The following is a 10,861-nucleotide window of genomic DNA, read 5'->3' on the forward strand; positions in this document are numbered from 1 at the left end:
TGTGATGGCAGAATATTACACAGTAAAGGGACATATGAGTGAAGGAGTTGGCATCCCCAGTATGCTTACCTCCCCCATTTTGGAACGTTAAAAGCCCAAGTGTTGGCCCTGGCCGGTTGGCTCAGTGGTAGAGCATTGGCCTGGCGTGCAGAGGTCCCGGGTTCAATTCCAGGCCAGGGCACACAGGAGAAGCGCCCATCTGCTTCTCCACCCCTCCCCTTCTCCTTCCTCTCTGTCTCTCTCTTCCCCTCCCGCAGCGAGGCTCCATTGGAGCAAAGATGGCCTGGGCACTGGGGATGGCTCCTTGGCCTCTGCCCCAGGCGCTGGTGTGGCTCTGGTCGCAACAGAGCGACACCCCGGAGGGGCAGAGCATCACCTCCTGGTGGGCAGAGCGTTGCCCCTGGTGGGCGTGCCGGGTGGATCCCGGTTGGGCGCATGCGGGAGTCTGTCTGACTGTCTCTTCCTGTTTCCAGCTTCAAAAAAATACAAAAAAAAAAAAAAAAAGCCCAAGTGTTCTCTTTGTTCTAGGCTAGGGGTGTTTCAACTTACACCAAAATTCAGTTTATGTCATTGTCGTAGGAAGAGAACTGTATTGTAACCCGAGGACTCCCTGTAATGGTAAAAATTCACTATCAATATTTTATTAAAACACTCAAAAGTAGAAATAGAGAATCTCACTAAAGTGGTAAATATCCATGTATCTAAAAAACTGTAACAAACATTATAGCAAAATGGAAAAACGATAGACACATTCCACTTAATATTACAATCAAGAAAAGAATGCCACTGTCACCACTACCACTGAACCTAGGACTTAATGTCTTGTCCAATTGTATATGCAAAGCAAAAGAAATGATAGGTGTAAGGATTTTTCCCACATATGATGATCTCCATTTAAAACAAAAAGAATCAATAAACATTTAAATTAATAGCAGAGTACAGTCTGGTTGGTCGCTATAAAGTCATTCTTCTATACCAGCAATAACCAAATAAATAATAAGACATAGATTATAGATAATATAAGGAAAAATAAAATGCTGCTCAAAGTAGCAATTAAATGCATAAATTACATTATCAGGATCAACAGGGAAACATAAACCATTATTAGTTTTTAAAATAGAGGGAATTAAAGCTGTGACTTCATTTTGAAAGTAATAAAAGAGCTAAAAAGTTAACCGGAACAGAGAGCCAACCCAGAGATCATAAACAGAAAAAATCCACTGCTAGTGCTAAAGGGGCCAGGCTTACCAGGCAGTAGCTGGACCCACAGCAGGACTGTCCACCAGGAACTGGAAGTGGGAAGAAGACAGGAAATCACTGTGGCTTCTCCCTTCTTCTTGCCCTCCATCCAATCTCCCACCACTGTTTCTATCCGCCCCCAAAAATGAGAGGCCAGCAGAAACAGGAACCTGGAAAGCATGGTTTATCTATTTAGGCTTGCAGCTGCTATCAGGTGGACCCATTTCCACAGCTCTTGCCTCCACGTTCACTGAGGGTCCCATCAGGCCTTGAACCAGTATAGACCTCCAGCTGATGCTAGTATCTTGATATTCCACATCTCTGTGTTGTTTCCCTTGCCCCTGCCTACAAGGCTATCTATAGCCCCTTCATTAAACTTTCCAATTAAAACCTCAGAGAGTAACCATTTGTTTCCTGACTTATAAACACCAAGTAGGAAATGTTACCCAATACATACTACAAGACTAAAGCAGAAATTCCTTGAACGGTGCTCACAAACGATGTTGTTGTTTTTTTCTGGAGTCATCCTCCATTGTTAGAAATAAAGAAATGCAAACCCTAGATTAACAATGAGGATTCTTTTCTAAAATTTAAAATAAGATACAATGTAGTCCGCGAATATGGAGAAAACAGCTGTGTTAGGCTTGATCCCTGGTTTCTCGGCAGCAAGCACTTTGCACAATCAGTGCATGAACACGTGGCAGACAATCACATGTGTGTCTACGAAAAGCTGTGGGTGCTTTCCCAGGGCGATTCTCCCAGATCACTCTCCTGCCAACCACAAGGTGTGGTTCCCTGATTCCCGCAGCCACCACCTTGAGGGGTGGTTTTCCTGATCCCTTGTCCTCCACTGCAAAAAGCATTTCCCTTTCTTTGGTCGCTCGCCCTGTCTCTGCAAGCCTCCAATAATAGCCCAACAGTTCCTCTACCTCCTGTCCATATTCTATGCGAACCTGCCTGGTTTCAACCACCAGCATTACAATGAAACAGGACATGCAACTCTCTTTTCAAAACTTATGCCTGCAGTTAGGAGAGTGCTTCAATATCAATTTGACACTTTTTTTTTTTTTTTTTTGGTTTATCACCGGCATTTATAAAAACAGACCTACCTACAGAAAGAACTAGGTCTGAGGACACACTCATGGTCTTAATATAGCAAATGAATGTGTAGCCTGCCCTGATTAGTACAAAAGCCGAACAGCGAGAACAGCCGCAGCTGACATTTTTTCCTTACGCAGCGTTGAAAAGGTGAAGAGTTTTAAAAGCAATCAAAAACGTAAACTTGGATACATCCTTTGTAGAAGGTATTGCATCAAGTGCTTCCCGTCACGGGTTTTCCATTGCTGTCAAATGAGAACTCTGTTTAATTCATTTAGCTATTTTCCTCTTTTTCATCTTCTTGATTTTGAGTTTTTAAAAATGAATAATTTAAAAAGAGCTGAAGTCATCTGTAAATTGTATCATCCTTCTTTAGATAGCTATGGTATACAGTTTAAAGGCATTCCTAATAGACATTGTCACTCATTAGAGATTCTCAATTTTAGAACAAATTCTTTAAAAAGTTATGTGTCCATTTTTTAGCAGATGCTGTGAACTAAATCATTTCTGTATGCAGGGAAAAGTCCAAATCTTCCAATACCAATGGCATACTAGCTTTAGAATTAGGTTTTTACTTGTATTCTTGAAATATGTATTTCATTTCTATTCTCAAGACCTCATCAGGCCCCTTGTCTAGAAAATCTTTCCTACATGTATGTGGGGAAAACAGCTGTGTTAGGCTTGCTAGCTTGTACTTCGCCTGATTAGTGCACGACCACAGGGCAGCAGCACGTGGGTATAGTCTATGTAAGGCTACAGGTGCTTGCCCTTAGGGCGGATTGCGGATTGTGGATTGTCTGGCCACCACTGCGAGGGCTGCTTTGCTGTTCACCTGCTGCTGTGAGAAGCGATTTTTCCCTTAGAGGTTTGCTGTCCGCCCTTGCGAAACTATAATAAACAGAATGGCCCAACATCGTCTGGCTTGCAGTTTCTCTAACGTCTGCCTGAATCCAGTGTGGACCTGCCTGGCCTCGGCCACCAGCATTAGAATATATCATTGGCCTGACCTGTAGTAGTGCAGGTGGATAAAGCATCGACCTGGAAATGCTGAGGTCACCAATTCAAAACCCTGGGCTTGCCTGGTCAAGGCACATTTGGGAGTTGATGCTTTCTGTTCCTCCCCGCTTCTCTCTCTCTCTCTCCTCTAAAATAAATAAATACATTTTTTTAAAAAAAGAATATATCATTGGCTAATTAATAAGATGCTGTTATATCAACTGCCAATTCAGAAAAAAAAAAACCAAAATGAATTTTATAGAATTTGTTGGTATATGTTAAGGCTATTTTGGGTAGAAATTTTGCTACATCACCTTCTAGTGAGAGTGCAAGCCACTTGGGTAATAAAATAGACAGAAAACTCTCTGAATCTCTGGTAAGTCTATTTCCTTAATGGAATACTGTCAAAGATCTTTTTCAATAAAAATAAAATAAAATAAGTTGATGATCAATTTTAAAATAAACTAACCACATTCTTCACTGCACGTTTTAATGTGTCAGAAGGGAACCTGACTTGGGTGGCATAATGCTGGTGGCCATGGATGAACTCTGTTGATTGAAAAACACCTTGATCCATCATCTCTATCCAAAAATGTTACATCAAAATGTATAAAGTGCCCACAAAATAATTTACTTCAACTTTAAATACACTAAACATTTTTTTAAATTTGGAATCCTTTTCATTAAGAGCTGAAATCTTGCCAATGTTGAAATGTATAGCTTTACCTATTTTTAGTTAAAGTTTAAAAAGACATTTTCATGATCTTTTTTCATTATCTCACCATGCAAAAAGATCTTGAATAATCTGTTGACAGTTCCCTCAAATGGGCTAGGGTTTTTTTAAAGCATGAAAATTTTAACTGCACCACAATCTTTAATTTTTTCCAGTAAAAAAAATTTTTTTTGTATTTTTTGTTCCCTTTCGTCAGAGAAGGGGATCAATGTGGGGAAAATATCCCTTAAATTACTTATTTAAACTTGTTTCTTTACATTTAAGTAACGCGTTGTTTTATAACAATTTTAATGCAATAGCAGGATTTCAGATAAGACTTAGCTCTAAAGGGGGAAGCCAATGACTTCTAAAACCAGGCAGTTAGGAAGGAGGCTGGTATGTTATTTCTGTTTAAACCATTGCTATATAGGCATATAATTAAGAATATTTCATAAATCTCTACACTTAATATGAGTGTACTTTATGCTCTTCAAGTTTGTAAAATGTTGAAGGAAATTTTTTTTTTTTTTTTTTTTTTTTGTATTTTTCTGAAGCTGGAAACAGGGAGAGACAGTCAGATAGACTCCCACATGCGCCAGACCGGGATCCACCCGGCACGCCCACCAGGGGCGCCGCTCTGCCCACCAGGGGGCGTCGCTCTGCCGCGACCAGAGCCACTCTAGCGCCTGGGGCAGAGGCCAAGGAGCCATCCCCAGCGCCCGGGCCATCTTTGCTCCAATGGAGCCTTGGCTGCGGGAGGGGAAGAGAGAATCAGAGAGGAAGGAGGGGGCGGGGGTGGAGAAGCAAATGGACACTTCTCCTATGTGCCCTGGCCGGGAATCGAACCCGGGTCCCCCGCACGCCAGGCCGACGCTCTACCGCTGAGCCAACTGGCCAGGGCTGTTGAAGGAAATTTTTAAAAAACAACCGTATATGTTAGCATGTTCTTGGTCAACTAGATATAGCAAAACAGTAGCATGGAATGTTGTTAAGAAGACAAGATTCACAGTGGAAAACCTTTTATTCCAACATTGGGTTCTCATCCCCTGGCTGGGTGATCTTATGTGAGTTATTTAATATGTATGACTCTGTCAGTGTAAAAATGAAGGTGATGATAATAACTGCCTGAAAGTTTCCTCGGTAGAGAATGCATATGAAAGTATTTTTATAAACTGCAAATGTTAGTAGATTCATTATCACTTCATGAAGAATGCAAAATTCACAGATATTTAAATAAACATGTACAAAAGTTTTCTAGCGTTTTTCTCAATTTAGACTCCTAGTACAACAGCTCTTACTAAATTATGTTTTGTCCTAATATGGTTGGGCTATAGCTAAGATGTAAAAGAAATAGTGCAGAGGAACTCATAGATGATTTTGATTATTCCTTGAGTTCAGAACCTTTGCTGTAACATAAAAGCTAGAGACTGTAGTAACCAGAAAAGAGGAAACTAGAAGAAACAGAAAATGCACAAAAATGACGATTCTAAATAATTACTGATATCATCAAAGACATCAGAGAAGATATTAAGGCCATAAAAAAATAAATGAAACTCAAGATATTACTACTCAAAAGTGAAGCAGAACTGATTTTAAACACACAGTGGAACTCCACATTTGTGACCTAGAGCTGTTAAATTCTTTGAGACGCTGTTTCCTCATCTACAAAACAGCAGTAATATTAATAGCACCTACTTCATGGGTTGCTGTGAGTAGTAAATGGCATCACACTTGGAACGAAGTTAGGAGAGAGTGCCTGCCGCAATGTGTTAATTAGTAGAATGTAGCAGTCACTCTAGTTGAATCTCCTTCTATTATTACTTGTTAAATTGAGTCAAATAAGAATATATACCCTTGGCAGGATTAAATTAAATAAACTAACTACGTTGTGAAATTACTATCCAGATCTAAACAGCAAACAATGCACTGGAGAAGGAAGAAACGAAAGGAAAGGACATGAATTAAAATAAGCTTAATACCATGGTTATTCATTTCTAAAGTGTGTCCTCACTTGTAAAAATAGCTTGGAAGTGGCCTGCTCACAATTCCTCAGTACTTGGTACAAGTTCATATTTGCCACAGAACCCTGGACTCTTAATAGCATATGTGCGGAAAATCATAAAACAAACTAGAAGAATGGCTACGTGGGTGACCATTTTTTATATATGTTGTTGTTAAGCTTTCATCTAGTTTCATTCTCAGGATTCCCTAAACCAGTAACATTTAAATTTTGGGATAAAATAAATATCAATTAAATTCGCAATTCTCTACTTCTGCTTCAGATTATCCAAACTTTTCAAGGCTAGAGAGAAGATTAAGTACACAACAGAATACTCCTCAGCCATAAACGGGGGGAGAAAAAAAAAAGGAAGGAAATCTTACCTTTTGCAACAGCATGATAAAACCTGGGAATTATTATGCTAAGTGAAATAAGCTATTCAGAGAAATACAAGTACCATATGTTCTCACTTATACGGAGAATCTGATGAATAAAATAAACTCATGAACAAAATACAGAGGCAGTATCACAAGGCACAGATGGACAGCTGTCAGAGGGGAGGGGGGAGGGGCCTGAATGAAAGAAGGTAAAAGGATTAAGATTCACACACACACACACACACACACACACACACACACACACACACACAAACCAGAGAACAGTGTGGTGCTAACCAGAAGGAAAGGCTGGGGTAGGTGGAGATGGCAGAGGGGGTGTGATGGGGATAGAAAGAGACTCTGCTTGGGTGATGGCACATGGTGCAGAGTGCAGATGATGTTTTATTAAGTTGTACACTTGAAACCTGTATGATTTTGTGAACCATCCCTGCAATAAATTTAATTAAAATGAAATTAAAAGAATGCCTAGAAAGTACTTGTTTTGGTATATAACCGCAATAAATGAATGTTAACTGACATCATCTTCACTGTCACTAGAATTTAAGGACAGACTAGCTAATAATAAGCTGGAGATTCCTCACATCCAGTATGAGAAGGTCAGCCTCGAGTGGCTCCTCACCCTCTCACCTCAAAAGTCTACTCAGAAGAGTGACTTGGGACAGTTGCTTATTTCAGATAGATTTCTGTTTGTAGACTATCCGTAGTGTTCATTCACATGGAGAATAGGTAGAGTGTTGGGGTAGAGTCATCTGGTCAGTTCTCATTCGTTACTTACAATATTTTGCTTTGTAGACTGAGCCAAAACTGTGAAAATAGCTTGTTGAGATAGGATAAGAACCAAAAGATTGCTGAGTTTGACTTAAATGGCAAGATGCCCTTCTCTGGGTAATTTTTGTCTATTTAGACATTGGAGGTAAGAATTAAATTCTGGACAGTAGACACAAAGTGTCATCAGAAGTGTCATCTCATTTAAATGTACTTCTTAGGAGTATTTGTATTGTCTTTTGTCCCCTCATGGACTGTTCAACCAGGTAGGCATCAATAAAGCTCCATACATCTCAGAAACAGCCTAAAACTTACAGGTGTCTTAGCTATCAAGAGACTCCATTTGAAATTTTCAGACCTGAAATTAATAGTTTTTTTGAGAATCCAGAAAATGGGTTTCATAACCACCTTTCCCAGAAATTGTCAATGAAGGAAAACAACAAAATCCCTCAGGTTACAAAAGACTAACAGGAAATGGCCCACTTTTTCTCCTCCAACGATGACCTAGGAGAGCATGTAAAGTCTAGAATGTGTCTGTTCCCAAGAATCTCTACTGGGGATCAGATAAAATCATCCCTCATGAAAAGACGTGTTCTTAAAGTCTCAGGGCCATTTGCAGAAGGTGGCTCCACTTTAGCAGTAACATCTGCAAATGGGAAAAAATAATTGATGAAGTGAGATCACTGTGCAACCGGCATCTTGGCAAGTATAGGCAGTTCTCTTCTTTATCTTGTTATGATTATGAGTACCTAGGAGAAATAACAAATAACACCCGGAATATAACAATCATTGGGTAAAAGGCCGGAAACTATTTCTTTTTAGGGCTATTTGAATGGAAAATGCAACTGTATATTCTCACATCAAGAGCTCTAATTCTGAGGTTGCAGTTCTACCTAGGAAAGGTCTCATTGGTGACTCAGATTCCTCTTGGTACAGAAGAGGCTTATTAACTTTTAGATCCAAAACTTCTCATTCACAGACCTCCTTCCAAGGCTTATTGGGCAAAACCATTTCCACAAGGGCTCCCAGAGGTACAATGCCCACCAAGAAATATCCAGAGTCTAAATTACTCAAAGGACAACAAGTACCCACTGGGACCTTTATACCAGAAGTTCAGGAACAATTGTTTTGCACCTACAGGTTAAAAAATACATGAATATCGGCCTAGCGTGCGGAGGACCCGGGTTCGATTCCCGGCCAGGGCACACAGGAGAAGCGCCCATTTGCTTCTCCACCCCTCCGCCGCGCTTTCCTCTCTGTCTCTCTCTTCCCCTCCCGCAGCCAAGGCTCCATTGGAGCAAAGATGGCCCGGGCGCTGGGGATGGCTCTGTGGCCTCTGCCCCAGGCGCTAGAGTGGCTCTGGTCGCAATATGGCGACGCCCAGGATGGGCAGAGCATCGCCCCCTGGTGGGCAGAGCGTCGCCCCCTGGTGGGCGTGCCGGGTGGATCCCGGTCGGGCGCATGCGGGAGTCTGTCTGACTGTCTCTCCCTGTTTCCAGCTTCAGAAAAATGAAAAAAAAAAAAAAAAATACATGAATATTTTCTCAAATACATATGAATAGTTTCCCCTTCTACTCCTGTAGTGTTTTATTTATACGTACTGTGCTTTCATTTCCTAAGACAACCTCTGAAAGAGATTTTACCAAGATTAACCCATGACATGGTTGCACTGATGATTCTAAAGCATTGCCATTTGCTTGGGTGGTGGTGGTGCAGTGGATTGAGCGTTGACCTGGGATGCTGAAGACCTCAGGTCGAAATCCAAAATCACTGGCTAGAGCTCAAGCTTACCAGATTGAGTGTGGGATCGCTGGCTTGAGCATGGTATCATCAATGTGATCTCAAGATCATTGGTTTGAACTCAAAAGTTGCTGGCTTGAGCAGGGGTCACTGACTCAGCTTGAGCACTTCCCCATCAAGGCACATATGAGAAGCAATTGATAAAACAACTAAAGTGAAGCAACTAGTAGTTGATACTTATTACCTCTCTCCTCCCCATTTCTCTCCCCCTTCCTGTCTCTCTCTCTCTCTCTCTCTCTAAAATAAATAAAATAAAGTAAAACATTGCCATTTGGAAGATTCCCTCCCAAGTAGGGAAAGAAGATTAAATCTATAACAATACCATTTGCTTACATGTGTTATTCAAAGCACTTTGGGGAAAGTCATTAAATAGATGATTTGACTATTTGTGATATGAATGGACCAAATCTCCACACTCTTTTACTTGTCAAGAAGAAAAATCTGATTAGAAAACACAGAAGGTGTTTGTTGCTTTAAACACTAGTGGTCTTGTAACGGGATATAAATGTTCATGTAAGCTGACCCTTAATGGATGGTTCCCTGAGAGAATGAGTTTTTGTTTTGCTCTTTAAATAAATAGCAACTGCATTTCACATGGGTATGGTCAATAATGCAGGGATCCTTGATTGCATTGGATCATACTGTAATTCTGCACTTACCACTCATTGATACTTCTGAGACTCACCAATAAGACACGCTAACTTAAAAAAAAAGAAAAGAAAAGCCTTGTAGAGAGAGAAGCAATATATATTTTTAAAGAAACCAGAGGGTCACACTCCTGCACAAAGTAAGAGGTCAGCTGGCCTGAAAAAGAGCCAACTCCAGTTGTATAATGAAAACTGACCCCGGCTCTGAAAGCTCACTTGGAGGCTTCCAGCAAGATTTCATCCCTGCCTAGACTATGGTATTTATATGGGATGGGCTAGTTTAATAAGCTGTTTCACCAGCTTCTTAACTTTCACTGCAAATACTTCTCCAGGAGCCAAGCCCTCCGATCCCGCTTATTTTGTGGGCTCAAAGTATTAATTATAGTTTAGAGTCTACAAAAAGCATGTGGAAGAACTGGAGATTTCTACGTCTGTTGCTTCCTAAATTGCTTGGCCATGAGTTTTTGTTTTTTTTTTATTATGTTTTAGCCCCAGTTAGCAGGAAGTGCAGCATTTTAGAGAGTCAATATAATCTATATATTTTGAAGTTTTCCACCAATCCTAACTCCCTAGAGGACCATTTGTCTCATTTTTTTTTTCTTTCCTTGTTTTTTTTTTTTTTTTTTTTTTTCATTTCTGAAGCTGGAAACGGGGAGAGACAGTCAGACAGACTCCCGCATGCGCCCGACCGGGATCCACCCGGCACGCCCACCAGGGGTGATGCTCTGCCCACCAGGGGGCGATGCTCTGCCCATCCTGGGCGTCGCCATATTGCGACCAGAGCCACTCTAGCGCCTGAGGCAGAGGCCAAGGAGCCATCCCCAGCGCCTGGGCCATCTTTGCTCCAATGGAGCCTTGGCTGCGGGAGGGGAAGAGAGAGACAGAGAGGAAAGCGCGGCGGAGGGGTGGAGAAGCAAATGGGCGCTTCTCCTGTGTGCCCTGGCCGGGAATCGAACCCGGGTCCTCCGCACGCTAGGCTGATGCTCTACCGCTGAGCCAACCGGCCAGGGCCATTTTTTTTTTCAATGTATGCTAGTACTATAGTTCAAGTTTAAAAGCAACAACAAAGGGAAAAAATTCATTAGGCCACATGCATGAACCAAATTTGGTTCAAATCTCAATTTAAAGTCAGTTAATGGTGACTTTTATGTCAAACTATTTTTATGGCATTGTTTTTAAAATTTTACATCAAACATTTACTCCTTTT

General features: G+C 41.1%; 1 non-coding gene across 1 annotated transcript; it reads right to left on the reverse strand.

Annotated features, from left to right (window-relative positions):
• Window positions 1-2,315: 2,315 nt before the first annotated feature.
• LOC136382686 (small nucleolar RNA SNORA72) lies at window positions 2,316-2,455 on the reverse strand. The gene has a single exon (XR_010747308.1). It is a non-coding gene; the product is annotated as a small nucleolar RNA SNORA72 (small nucleolar RNA).
• Between the last annotated feature and the right edge of the window lie 8,406 nt (window positions 2,456-10,861).

The sequence above is a fragment of the Saccopteryx leptura genome, chromosome 10, assembly GCF_036850995.1.
Source record: "Saccopteryx leptura isolate mSacLep1 chromosome 10, mSacLep1_pri_phased_curated, whole genome shotgun sequence".
Lineage (NCBI taxonomy): Eukaryota > Metazoa > Chordata > Mammalia > Chiroptera > Emballonuridae > Saccopteryx > Saccopteryx leptura.